Below are 11,056 nucleotides of genomic sequence, written 5' to 3'. Positions count from 1 at the left end.
CTACCTGTCTCTAGACCCCGTCTACCTGTCTCTTGGACCCCGTCTACCTGTCTCTAGGACCCCGTCTACCTGTCTCTAGACCCCGTCTACCTGTCTCTAGACCCCGTCTACCTGTCTCTTGGACCCCGTCTACCTGTCTCTGGGACCCCGTCTACCTGTCTCTAGACCCCGTCTACCTGTCTCTAGGACCCCGTCTACCTGTCTCTAGACCCCGTCTACCTGTCTCTAGACCCCGTCTACCTGTCTCTAGACCCCGTCTACCTGTCTCTGGACCCCGTCTACCTGTCTCTAGGACCCCGTCTACCTGTCTCTAGGACCCCGTCTACCTGTCTCCCTAGACCCGTCTACCTGTCTCTAGGACCCCGTCTACCTGTCTCTGGGACCCGTCTACCTGTCTCTAGACCCCGTCTACCTGTCTCTAGACCCCGTCTACCTGTCTCTTGGACCCTGTCTACCTGTCTCTAGACCCGTCTACCTGTCTCTTGGACCCCGTCTACCTGTCTCTAGACCCCGTCTACCTGTCTCTAGACCCCGTCTACCTGTCTCTAGACCCCGTCTACCTGTCTCTAGGACCCCGTCTACCTGTCTCTAGGACCCCGTCTACCTGTCTCTAGACCCCGTCTACCTGTCTCTAGACCCCGTCTACCTGTCTCTAGGACCCCGTCTACCTGTCTCTAGACCCCGTCTACCTGTCTCTAGACCCCGTCTACCTGTCTCTAGGACCCCGTCTACCTGTCTCTAGACCCCGTCTACCTGTCTCTAGACCCCGTCTACCTGTCTCTAGACCCCGTCTACCTGTCTCTAGGACCCCGTCTACCTGTCTCTAGACCCCGTCTACCTGTCTCTAGACCCCGTCTACCTGTCTCTAGGACCCCGTCTACCTGTCTCTTGGACCCCGTCTACCTGTCTCTAGGACCCCGTCTACCTGTCTCTAGGACCCCGTCTACCTGTCTCTAGACCCCGTCTACCTGTCTCTAGACCCCGTCTACCTGTCTCTTGGACCCCGTCTACCTGTCTCTTGGACCCCCTACTGTCTCTAGACCTGTCTACCTGTCTCTAGGACCCCGTCTACCTGTCTCTAGACCCCGTCTACCTGTCTCTAGACCCCGTCTACCTGTCTCTAGGACCCCGTCTACCTGTCTCTAGACCCCGTCTACCTGTCTCTAGACCCCGTCTACCTGTCTCTAGACCCCGTCTACCTGTCTCTAGGACCCCGTCTACCTGTCTCTAGACCCCGTCTACCTGTCTCTAGACCCCGTCTACCTGTCTCTTGGACCCCGTCTACCTGTCTCTAGACCCCGTCTACCTGTCTCTAGGAGCCCGTCTACCTGTCTCTAGACCCCGTCTACCTGTCTCTTGGACCCGTCTACCTGTCTCTTGGACCCCATCTACCTGTCTCTTGGACCCGTCTACCTGTCTCTTGGACCCCGTCTACCTGTCTCTAGACCCCGTCTACCTGTCTCTTGGACCCCGTCTACCTGTCTCTAGACCCCGTCTACCTGTCTCTAGACCCCGTCTACCTGTCTCTTGGACCCCGTCTACCTGTCTCTGGACCCCGTCTACCTGTCTCTAGACCCCGTCTGCCTGTCTCTAGGACCCCGTCTACCTGTCTCTAGACCCCACCTACCTGTCTCTAGGCCCCGTCTACCTGTCTCTAGGACCCCGTCTACCTGTCTCTAGACCCCGTCTACCTGTCTCTAGGACCCCGTCTACCTGTCTCTAGACCCCGTCTACCTGTCTCTAGACCCCGTCTACCTGTCTCTGGGCCCGTCTACCTGTCTCTAGGACCCCGTCTACCTGTCTCTAGGACCCCGTCTACCTGTCTCTAGGACCCGTCTACCTGTCTCTAGACCCCGTCTACCTGTCTCTAGACCCCGTCTACCTGTCTCTAGGACCCCGTCTACCTGTCTCTAGACCCCGTCTACCTGTCTCTAGACCCCGTCTACCTGTCTCTAGGACCCCGTCTACCTGTCTCTAGACCCCGTCTACCTGTCTCTAGACCCCGTCTACCTGTCTCTAGGACCCGTCTACCTGTCTCTAGGACCCCGTCTACCTGTCTCTAGACCCCGTCTACCTGTCTCTAGACCCCGTCTACCTGTCTCTGGGACCCCGTCTACCTGTCTCTAGACCCCGTCTACCTGTCTCTAGACCCCGTCTACCTGTCTCTGGACCCCGTCTACCTGTCTCTAGACCCCGTCTACCTGTCTCTAGACCCCGTCTACCTGTCTCTAGGACCCGTCTACCTGTCTCTTGGACCCCGTCTACCTGTCTCTAGACCCCGTCTACCTGTCTCTAGACCCCGTCTACCTGTCTCTAGGACCCGTCTACCTGTCTCTAGGACCCCGTCTACCTGTCTCTAGACCCCGTCTACCTGTCTCTAGACCCCGTCTACCTGTCTCTAGACCCCGTCTACCTGTCTCTAGGACCCCGTCTACCTGTCTCTAGGACCCCGTCTACCTGTCTCTAGACCCCGTCTACCTGTCTCTAGGACCCCGTCTACCTGTCTCTAGGACCCGTCTACCTGTCTCTAGACCCCGTCTACCTGTCTCTGGACCCCGTCTACCTGTCTCTAGGACCCCGTCTACCTGTCTCTAGGACCCCGTCTACCTGTCTCTAGACCCGTCTACCTGTCTCTAGACCCCGTCTACCTGTCTCTAGACCCCGTCTACCTGTCTCTAGACCCCGTCTACCTGTCTCTTGGACCCCGTCTACCTGTCTCTAGACCCCGTCTACCTGTCTCTAGACCCCGTCTACCTGTCTCTGGACCCCGTCTACCTGTCTCTAGACCCCGTCTACCTGTCTCTAGACCCCGTCTACCTGTCTCTAGAACCCCGTCTACCTGTCTCTAGACCCGTCTACCTGTCTCTAGACCCCGTCTACCTGTCTCTAGACCCCGTCTACCTGTCTCTAGGACCCCGTCTACCTGTCTCTAGACCCCGTCTACCTGTCTCTAGGGCCCGTCTACCTGTCTCTAGGACCCCGTCTACCTGTCTCTAGGACCCCGTCTACCTGTCGCTTGGACCCGTCTACCTGTCTCTAGGACCCCGTCTACCTGTCTCTAGGACCCGTCTACCTGTCTCTGGACCCCGTCTACCTGTCTCTAGGACCCGTCTACCTGTCTCTAGACCCCGTCTACCTGTCTCTAGACCCCGTCTACCTGTCTCTAGACCCCGTCTACCTGTCTCTAGACCCGTCTACCTGTCTCTAGGACCCGTCTACCTGTCTCTAGACCCCGTCTACCTGTCTCTAGACCCCGTCTACCTGTCTCTAGGACCCCGTCTACCTGTCTCTAGACCCCGTCTACCTGTCTCTAGACCCCGTCTACCTGTCTCTAGGACCCCGTCTACCTGTCTCTAGACCCCGTCTACCTGTCTCTAGACCCCGTCTACCTGTCTCTAGACCCCGTCTACCTGTCTCTAGGACCCGTCTACCTGTCTCTAGACCCCGTCTACCTGTCTCTGGACCCCGTCTACCTGTCTCTAGACCCCGTCTACCTGTCTCTAGGACCCGTCTACCTGTCTCTAGACCCCGTCTACCTGTCTCTAGACCCCGTCTACCTGTCTCTAGACCCCGTCTACCTGTCTCTAGGACCCCGTCTACCTGTCTCTAGACCCCGTCTACCTGTCTCTAGACCCCGTCTACCTGTCTCTGGACCCCATCTACCTGTCTCCTGGACCCCGTCTACCTGTCTCTAGACCCCGTCTACCTGTCTCTAGACCCCGTCTACCTGTCTCTAGGACCCCGTCTACCTGTCTCTAGACCCCGTCTACCTGTCTCTGGACCCCGTCTACCTGTCTCTAGGACCCCGTCTACCTGTCTCTAGGACCCCGTCTACCTGTCTCTAGGACCCCGTCTACCTGTCTCTAGACCCCGTCTACCTGTCTCCTGGACCCCGTCTACCTGTCTCTAGGCCCCGTCTACCTGTCTCTAGACCTGTCTACCTGTCTCTAGACCCCGTCTACCTGTCTCTAGGACCCCGTCTACCTGTCTCTAGGACCCCGTCTACCTGTCTCTAGACCCCGTCTGCCTGTCTCTAGACCCCGTCTACCTGTCTCTAGGACCCCGTCTACCTGTCTCTAGACCCCGTCTACCTGTCTCTAGGACCCCGTCTACCTGTCTCTGGACCCCGTCTACCTGTCTCTAGACCCCGTCTACCTGTCTCTAGGACCCCATCTACCTGTCTCTGGACCCCGTCTACCTGTCTCTAGGACCCCGTCTACCTGTCTCTGGGACCCCGTCTACCTGTCTCTAGACCCCATCTAACTGTCTCTGGACCCGTCTACCTGTCTCTAGCCCGTCTCTGTCTGGGACCCGTCTACCTGTCTCTAGACCCCGTCTACCTGTCTCTAGACCCCGTCTACCTGTCTCTAGGACCCCGTCTACCTGTCTCTGGACCCCGTCTACCTGTCTCTAGACCCCGTCTACCTGTCTCTAGGACCCCGTCTACCTGTCTCTTGGACCCCGTCTACCTGTCTCTAGGACCCCGTCTACCTGTCTCTAGACCCCGTCTACCTGTCTCTAGACCCCGTCTACCTGTCTCTAGACCCGTCTACCTGTCTCTAGACCCCGTCTACCTGTCTCTAGGACCCGTCTACCTGTCTCTAGGACCCCGTCTACCTGTCTCTAGGACCCCGTCTACCTGTCTCTAGACCCCGTCTACCTGTCTCTAGGACCCCGTCTACCTGTCTCTAGACCCCGTCTACCTGTCTCTAGGACCCGTCTACCTGTCTCTAGACCCCGTCTGCCTGTCTCTAGGACCCCGTCTACCTGTCTCTAGACCCCGTCTACCTGTCTCTAGACCCCGTCTACCTGTCTCTAGACCCCGTCTACCTGTCTCTAGGACCCGTCTACCTGTCTCTAGACCCCGTCTACCTGTCTCTAGGACCCCGTCTACCTGTCTCTTGGACCCCGTCTACCTGTCTCTAGACCCCGTCTACCTGTCTCTTGGAACCGTCTACCTGTCTCCTGGACCCCGTCTACCTGTCTCTAGGCCCCGTCTACCTGTCTCTAGACCTGTCTACCTGTCTCTAGACCCCGTCTACCTGTCTCTAGACCCCGTCTACCTGTCTCTAGGACCCCGTCTACCTGTCTCTAGACCCCGTCTACCTGTCTCTAGACCCCGTCTACCTGTCTCTAGGACCCCGTCTACCTGTCTCTAGACCCTGTCTCTAGGACCCCGTCTACCTGTCTCTTGGACCCCGTCTACCTGTCTCTAGACCCCGTCTACCTGTCTCTAGACCCCATCTACCTGTCTCTAGACCCCGTCTACCTGTCTCTAGGACCCCGTCTACCTGTCTCTAGACCCCGTCTACCTGTCTCTAGGACCCGTCTACCTGTCTCTAGGACCCCGTCTACCTGTCTCTAGACCCCGTCTACCTGTCTCTAGACCCCGTCTACCTGTCTCTGGACCCCGTCTACCTGTCTCTAGACCCCGTCTACCTGTCTCTAGACCCCGTCTACCTGTCTCTAGACCCCGTCTACCTGTCTCTAGACCCCGTCTACCTGTCTCTAGGACCCCGTCTACCTGTCTCTAGACCCCGTCTACCTGTCTCTAGGACCCCGTCTACCTGTCTCCTGGACCCGTCTACCTGTCTCTAGACCCCGTCTACCTGTCTCTTGGACCCCGTCTACCTGTCTCTAGACCCCGTCTACCTGTCTCTAGACCCCGTCTACCTGTCTCTGGACCCCGTCTACCTGTCTCTAGACCCCGTCTACCTGTCTCTAGACCCCGTCTACCTGTCTCTGGACCCCGTCTACCTGTCTCTAGACCCCGTCTACCTGTCTCTAGACCCCGTCTACCTGTCTCTAGACCCCGTCTACCTGTCTCTTGGACCCGTCTACCTGTCTCTAGGACCCCGTCTACCTGTCTCTAGACCCGTCTACCTGTCTCTGGACCCCGTCTACCTGTCTCTAGACCCCGTCTACCTGTCTCTAGACCCCGTCTACCTGTCTCTAGGACCCCGTCTACCTGTCTCTAGGACCCCGTCTACCTGTCTCTGGACCCCGTCTACCTGTCTCTAGGACCCCGTCTACCTGTCTCTAGGACCCCGTCTACCTGTCTCTAGACCCCGTCTACCTGTCTCTAGACCCCGTCTACCTGTCTCTAGGACCCCGTCTACCTGTCTCTGGGCCCCGTCTACCTGTCTCTAGGACCCCGTCTACCTGTCTCTGGACCCCGTCTACCTGTCTCTAGACCCCGTCTACCTGTCTCTAGGACCCCGTCTACCTGTCTCTAGACCCCGTCTACCTGTCTCTAGACCCCGTCTACCTGTCTCTAGACCCCGTCTACCTGTCTCTAGGACCCGTCTACCTGTCTCTGGACCCCGTCTACCTGTCTCTAGACCCCGTCTACCTGTCTCTAGGACCCCGTCTACCTGTCTCTAGGACCCCGTCTACCTGTCTCTAGAACCCGTCTACCTGTTCTCTAGGACCCCATCTACCTGTCTCCTGGACCCCGTCTACCTGTCTCTAGACCCCGTCTACCTGTCTCTAGGACCCCGTCTACCTGTCTCTAGACCCGTCTACCTGTCTCTAGACCCCGTCTACCTGTCTCTAGGACCCCGTCTACCTGTCTCTAGACCCCGTCTACCTGTCTCCTGGACCCCGTCTACCTGTCTCTAGGCCCCGTCTACCTGTCTCTAGACCCCGTCTACCTGTCTCTAGGACCCCGTCTACCTGTCTCTAGGACCCCGTCTACCTGTCTCTAGACCCCGTCTACCTGTCTCTAGTCCCCGTCTACCTGTCTCTAGGCCCCGTCTACCTGTCTCTAGGACCCCGTCTACCTGTCTCTAGGACCCCGTCTACCTGTCTCTGGACCCCGTCTACCTGTCTCTGGACCCCGTCTACCTGTCTCTAGACCCCGTCTACCTGTCTCTAGACCCCGTCTACCTGTCTCTTGGACCCCGTCTACCTGTCTCTAGAGCCCCGTCTACCTGTCTCTAGACCCCGTCTACCTGTCTCTAGGGCCCCGTCTACCTGTCTCTAGACCCCGTCTACCTGTCTCTAGGACCCGTCTACCTGTCTCTAGGACCCGTCTACCTGTCTCTAGACCCCGTCTACCTGTCTCTAGGACCCCGTCTACCTGTCTCTAGACCCCGTCTACCTGTCTCTAGACCCCGTCTACCTGTCTCTGGACCCCGTCTACCTGTCTCTAGGACCCCGTCTACCTGTCTCTAGGACCCCGTCTACCTGTCTCTAGACCCCGTCTACCTGTCTCTAGGACCCCGTCTACCTGTCTCTGGACCCCGTCTACCTGTCTCTAGACCCCGTCTACCTGTCTCTAGGACCCCGTCTACCTGTCTCTGGACCCCGTCTACCTGTCTCTAGACCCCGTCTACCTGTCTCTAGGACCCCGTCTACCTGTCTCTAGACCCCGTCTACCTGTCTCTAGGACCCCGTCTACCTGTCTCTAGACCCCGTCTACCTGTCTCTAGGGCCCGTCTACCTGTCTCTAGACCCCGTCTACCTGTCTCTAGACCCCATCTACCTGTCTCTAGACCCCGTCTACCTGTCTCTAGGACCCGTCTACCTGTCTCTAGACCCCGTCTACCTGTCTCTAGACCCCGTCTACCTGTCTCTAGGACCCCGTCTACCTGTCTCTGGACCCGTTTACCTGTCTCTAGACCCGTCTACCTGTCTCTAGACCCCGTCTACCTGTCTCTAGACCCCGTCTACCTGTCTCTAGGACCCCGTCTACCTGTCTCTAGGACCCAGTCTACCTGTCTCTAGACCCCGTCTACCTGTCTCTAGACCTGTCTACCTGTCTCTAGACCCCGTCTACCTGTCTCTAGGACCCCGTCTACCTGTCTCTAGACCCCGTCTACCTGTCTCTACCTGTCTCTTGGACCCCGTCTACCTGTCTCTAGGACCCCGTCTACCTGTCTCTAGGACCCCGTCTACCTGTCTCTAGACCCCGTCTACCTGTCTCTAGGACCCCGTCTACCTGTCTCTGGACCCCGTCTACCTGTCTCTAGACCCCGTCTACCTGTCTCTAGGACCCGTCTACCTGTCTCTAGACCCCGTCTACCTGTCTCTGGACCCCGTCTACCTGTCTCTAGGACCCCGTCTACCTGTCTCTAGGACCCCGTCTACCTGTCTCTAGACCCCGTCTACCTGTCTCTAGGACCCCGTCTACCTGTCTCTGGACCCCGTCTACCTGTCTCTGGACACGTCTACCTGTCTCTAGACCCCGTCTACCTGTCTCTAGACCCCGTCTACCTGTCTCTAGACCCCGTCTACCTGTCTCTAGGACCCCGTCTACCTGTCTCTAGACCCCGTCTACCTGTCTCTAGGACCCCGTCTACCTGTCTCTAGACCCCGTCTACCTGTCTCCTGGACCCGTCTACCTGTCTCTAGACCCGTCGTCTGTCTCTAGGACCCGTCTACCTGTCTCTAGGACCCCGTCTACCTGTCTCTAGACCCCGTCTACCTGTCTCTAGGACCCCGTCTACCTGTCTCTAGACCCCGTCTACCTGTCTCTTGGACCCCGTCTACCTGTCTCTAGACCCCGTCTACCTGTCTCTAGACCCCGTCTACCTGTCTCTAGGACCCCGTCTACCTGTCTCTGGACCCCGTCTACCTGTCTCTGGACCCCGTCTACCTGTCTCTAGACCCCGTCTACCTGTCTCTAGGACCCCGTCTACCTGTCTCTAGGACCCCGTCTACCTGTCTCTAGACCCCGTCTACCTGTCTCTAGACCCCGTCTACCTGTCTCTGGACCCCGTCTACCTGTCTCTAGACCCCGTCTACCTGTCTCTAGGACCCCGTCTACCTGTCTCTTGGACCCCGTCTACCTGTCTCTAGACCCCGTCTACCTGTCTCTAGACCCCGTCTACCTGTCTCTAGGACCCCGTCTACCTGTCTCTAGACCCCGTCTACCTGTCTCTAGACCCCGTCTACCTGTCTCTAGACCCCGTCTACCTGTCTCTAGGACCCCGTCTACCTGTCTCTAGGACCCCGTCTACCTGTCTCTAGACCCCGTCTACCTGTCTCTAGGACCCCGTCTACCTGTCTCTAGACCCCGTCTACCTGTCTCTAGGACCCCGTCTGCCTGTCTCTAGGACCCCGTCTACCTGTCTCTAGACCCCGTCTACCTGTCTCTAGGACCCCGTCTACCTGTCTCTAGACCCGTCTACCTGTCTCTAGGACACCGTCTACCTGTCTCTAGACCCCGTCTACCTGTCTCTGGACCCCGTCTACCTGTCTCTAGGACCCCGTCTACCTGTCTCTAGACCCCGTCTACCTGTCTCTAGACCCCGTCTACCTGTCTCTGGACCCCGTCTACCTGTCTCTAGGACCCCGTCTACCTGTCTCTAGACCCCGTCTACCTGTCTCTAGGACCCCGTCTACCTGTCTCTAGACCCCGTCTACCTGTCTCTAGGACCCCGTCTACCTGTCTCTAGACCCCGTCTACCTGTCTCTTGGACCCCGTCTACCTGTCTCTAGGACCCCGTCTACCTGTCTCTAGACCCCGTCTACCTGTCTCTGGACCCCGTCTACCTGTCTCTGGACCCCGTCTACCTGTCTCTAGGACCCCGTCTACCTGTCTCTAGGACCCCGTCTACCTGTCTCTAGACCCCGTCTACCTGTCTCTAGACCCCGTCTACCTGTCTCTAGGACCCCGTCTACCTGTCTCTAGACCCCGTCTACCTGTCTCTTGGACCCCGTCTACCTGTCTCTAGGACCCCGTCTACCTGTCTCTAGGACCCCGTCTACCTGTCTCTAGGACCCCGTCTACCTGTCTCTGGGCCCCGTCTACCTGTCTCTAGACCCCGTCTACCTGTCTCTTGGACCCGTCTACCTGCCTCTAGACCCCGTCTACCTGTCTCTAGGACCCCGTCTACCTGTCTCTGAACCCCGTCTACCTGTCTCTGGACCCCGTCTACCTGTCTCTAGGACCCCGTCTACCTGTCTCTAGACCCCGTCTACCTGTCTCTAGACCCCGTCTACCTGTCTCTAGACCCCGTCTACCTGTCTCTGGACCCCGTCTACCTGTCTCTAGGACCCGTCTACCTGTCTCTTGGACCCCGTCTACCTGTCTCTAGGACCCCGTCTACCTGTCTCTAGACCCCGTCTACCTGTCTCTAGACCCCGTCTACCTGTCTCTGGACCCCGTCTACCTGTCTCTGGGACCCCGTCTCCCTGTCTCTAGACCCCGTCTACCTGTCTCAGGACCCCGTCTACCTGTCTCTAGGACCCCGTCTACCTGTCTCTAGACCCCGTCTACCTGTCTCTAGACCCGTCTACCTGTCTCTAGGACCCCGTCTACCTGTCTCTAGACCCCGTCTACCTGTCTCTAGACCCCGTCTACCTGTCTCTAGACCCCGTCTACCTGTCTCTAGACCCCGTCTACCTTGTCTCTAGACCCCGTCTACCTGTCTCTAGACCCGTCTACCTGTCTCTGGACCCCGTCTACCTGTCTCTAGACCCCGTCTACCTGTCTCTAGGACCCCGTCTACCTGTCTCTTGGACCCCGTCTACCTGTCTCTAGGACCCCGTCTACCTGTCTCTGGACCCCGTCTACCTGTCTCTGGGACCCCGTCTACCTGTCTCTGGACCCGTCTACCTGTCTCTAGACCCCGTCTACCTGTCTCTAGACCCGTCTACCTGTCTCTGGACCCCATCTACCTGTCTCCTGGACCCCGTCTACCTGTCTCTAGACCCCGTCTACCTGTCTCTAGACCCCATCTACCTGTCTCTAGACCCCGTCTACCTGTCTCTGACCCCGTCTACCTGTCTCTGACCCGTCTACCTGTCTCTAGGACCCCGTCTACCTGTCTCTAGACCCCGTCTACCTGTCTCTGGACCGTCTACCTGTCTCTGGACCCCGTCTACCTGTCTCTAGACCCCGTCTACCTGTCTCTAGACCCCGTCTACCTGTCTCTAGACCCCGTCTACCTGTCTCTGACCCCGTCTACCTGTCTCTAGGACCCCGTCTACCTGTCTCTAGACCCCGTCTACCTGTCTCTAGACCCCTACCTGTCTCTAGACCCCGTCTACCTTTCTCTAGACCCCGTCTACCTGTCTCTGGACCCCGTCTACCTGTCTCTGGACCCGT

General features: G+C 58.3%; 1 protein-coding gene across 4 annotated transcripts in view; it reads left to right on the top strand.

Moving 5' to 3' along the window:
* The window catches only part of LOC130206581 (sodium channel protein type 4 subunit alpha-like), a 187,232-nt gene that overhangs the window by 46,358 nt on the left and 129,818 nt on the right, over nt 1-11,056 (top strand). The gene's annotated exons all lie outside the window — the stretch shown is intronic.

Source organism: Pseudoliparis swirei, chromosome 16 (genome assembly GCF_029220125.1).
Source record: "Pseudoliparis swirei isolate HS2019 ecotype Mariana Trench chromosome 16, NWPU_hadal_v1, whole genome shotgun sequence".
Lineage (NCBI taxonomy): Eukaryota > Metazoa > Chordata > Actinopteri > Perciformes > Liparidae > Pseudoliparis > Pseudoliparis swirei.
The sequence above is the reverse complement of the archived record's forward strand: the minus strand, read 5'-3'. Positions and strand labels throughout refer to the sequence as shown.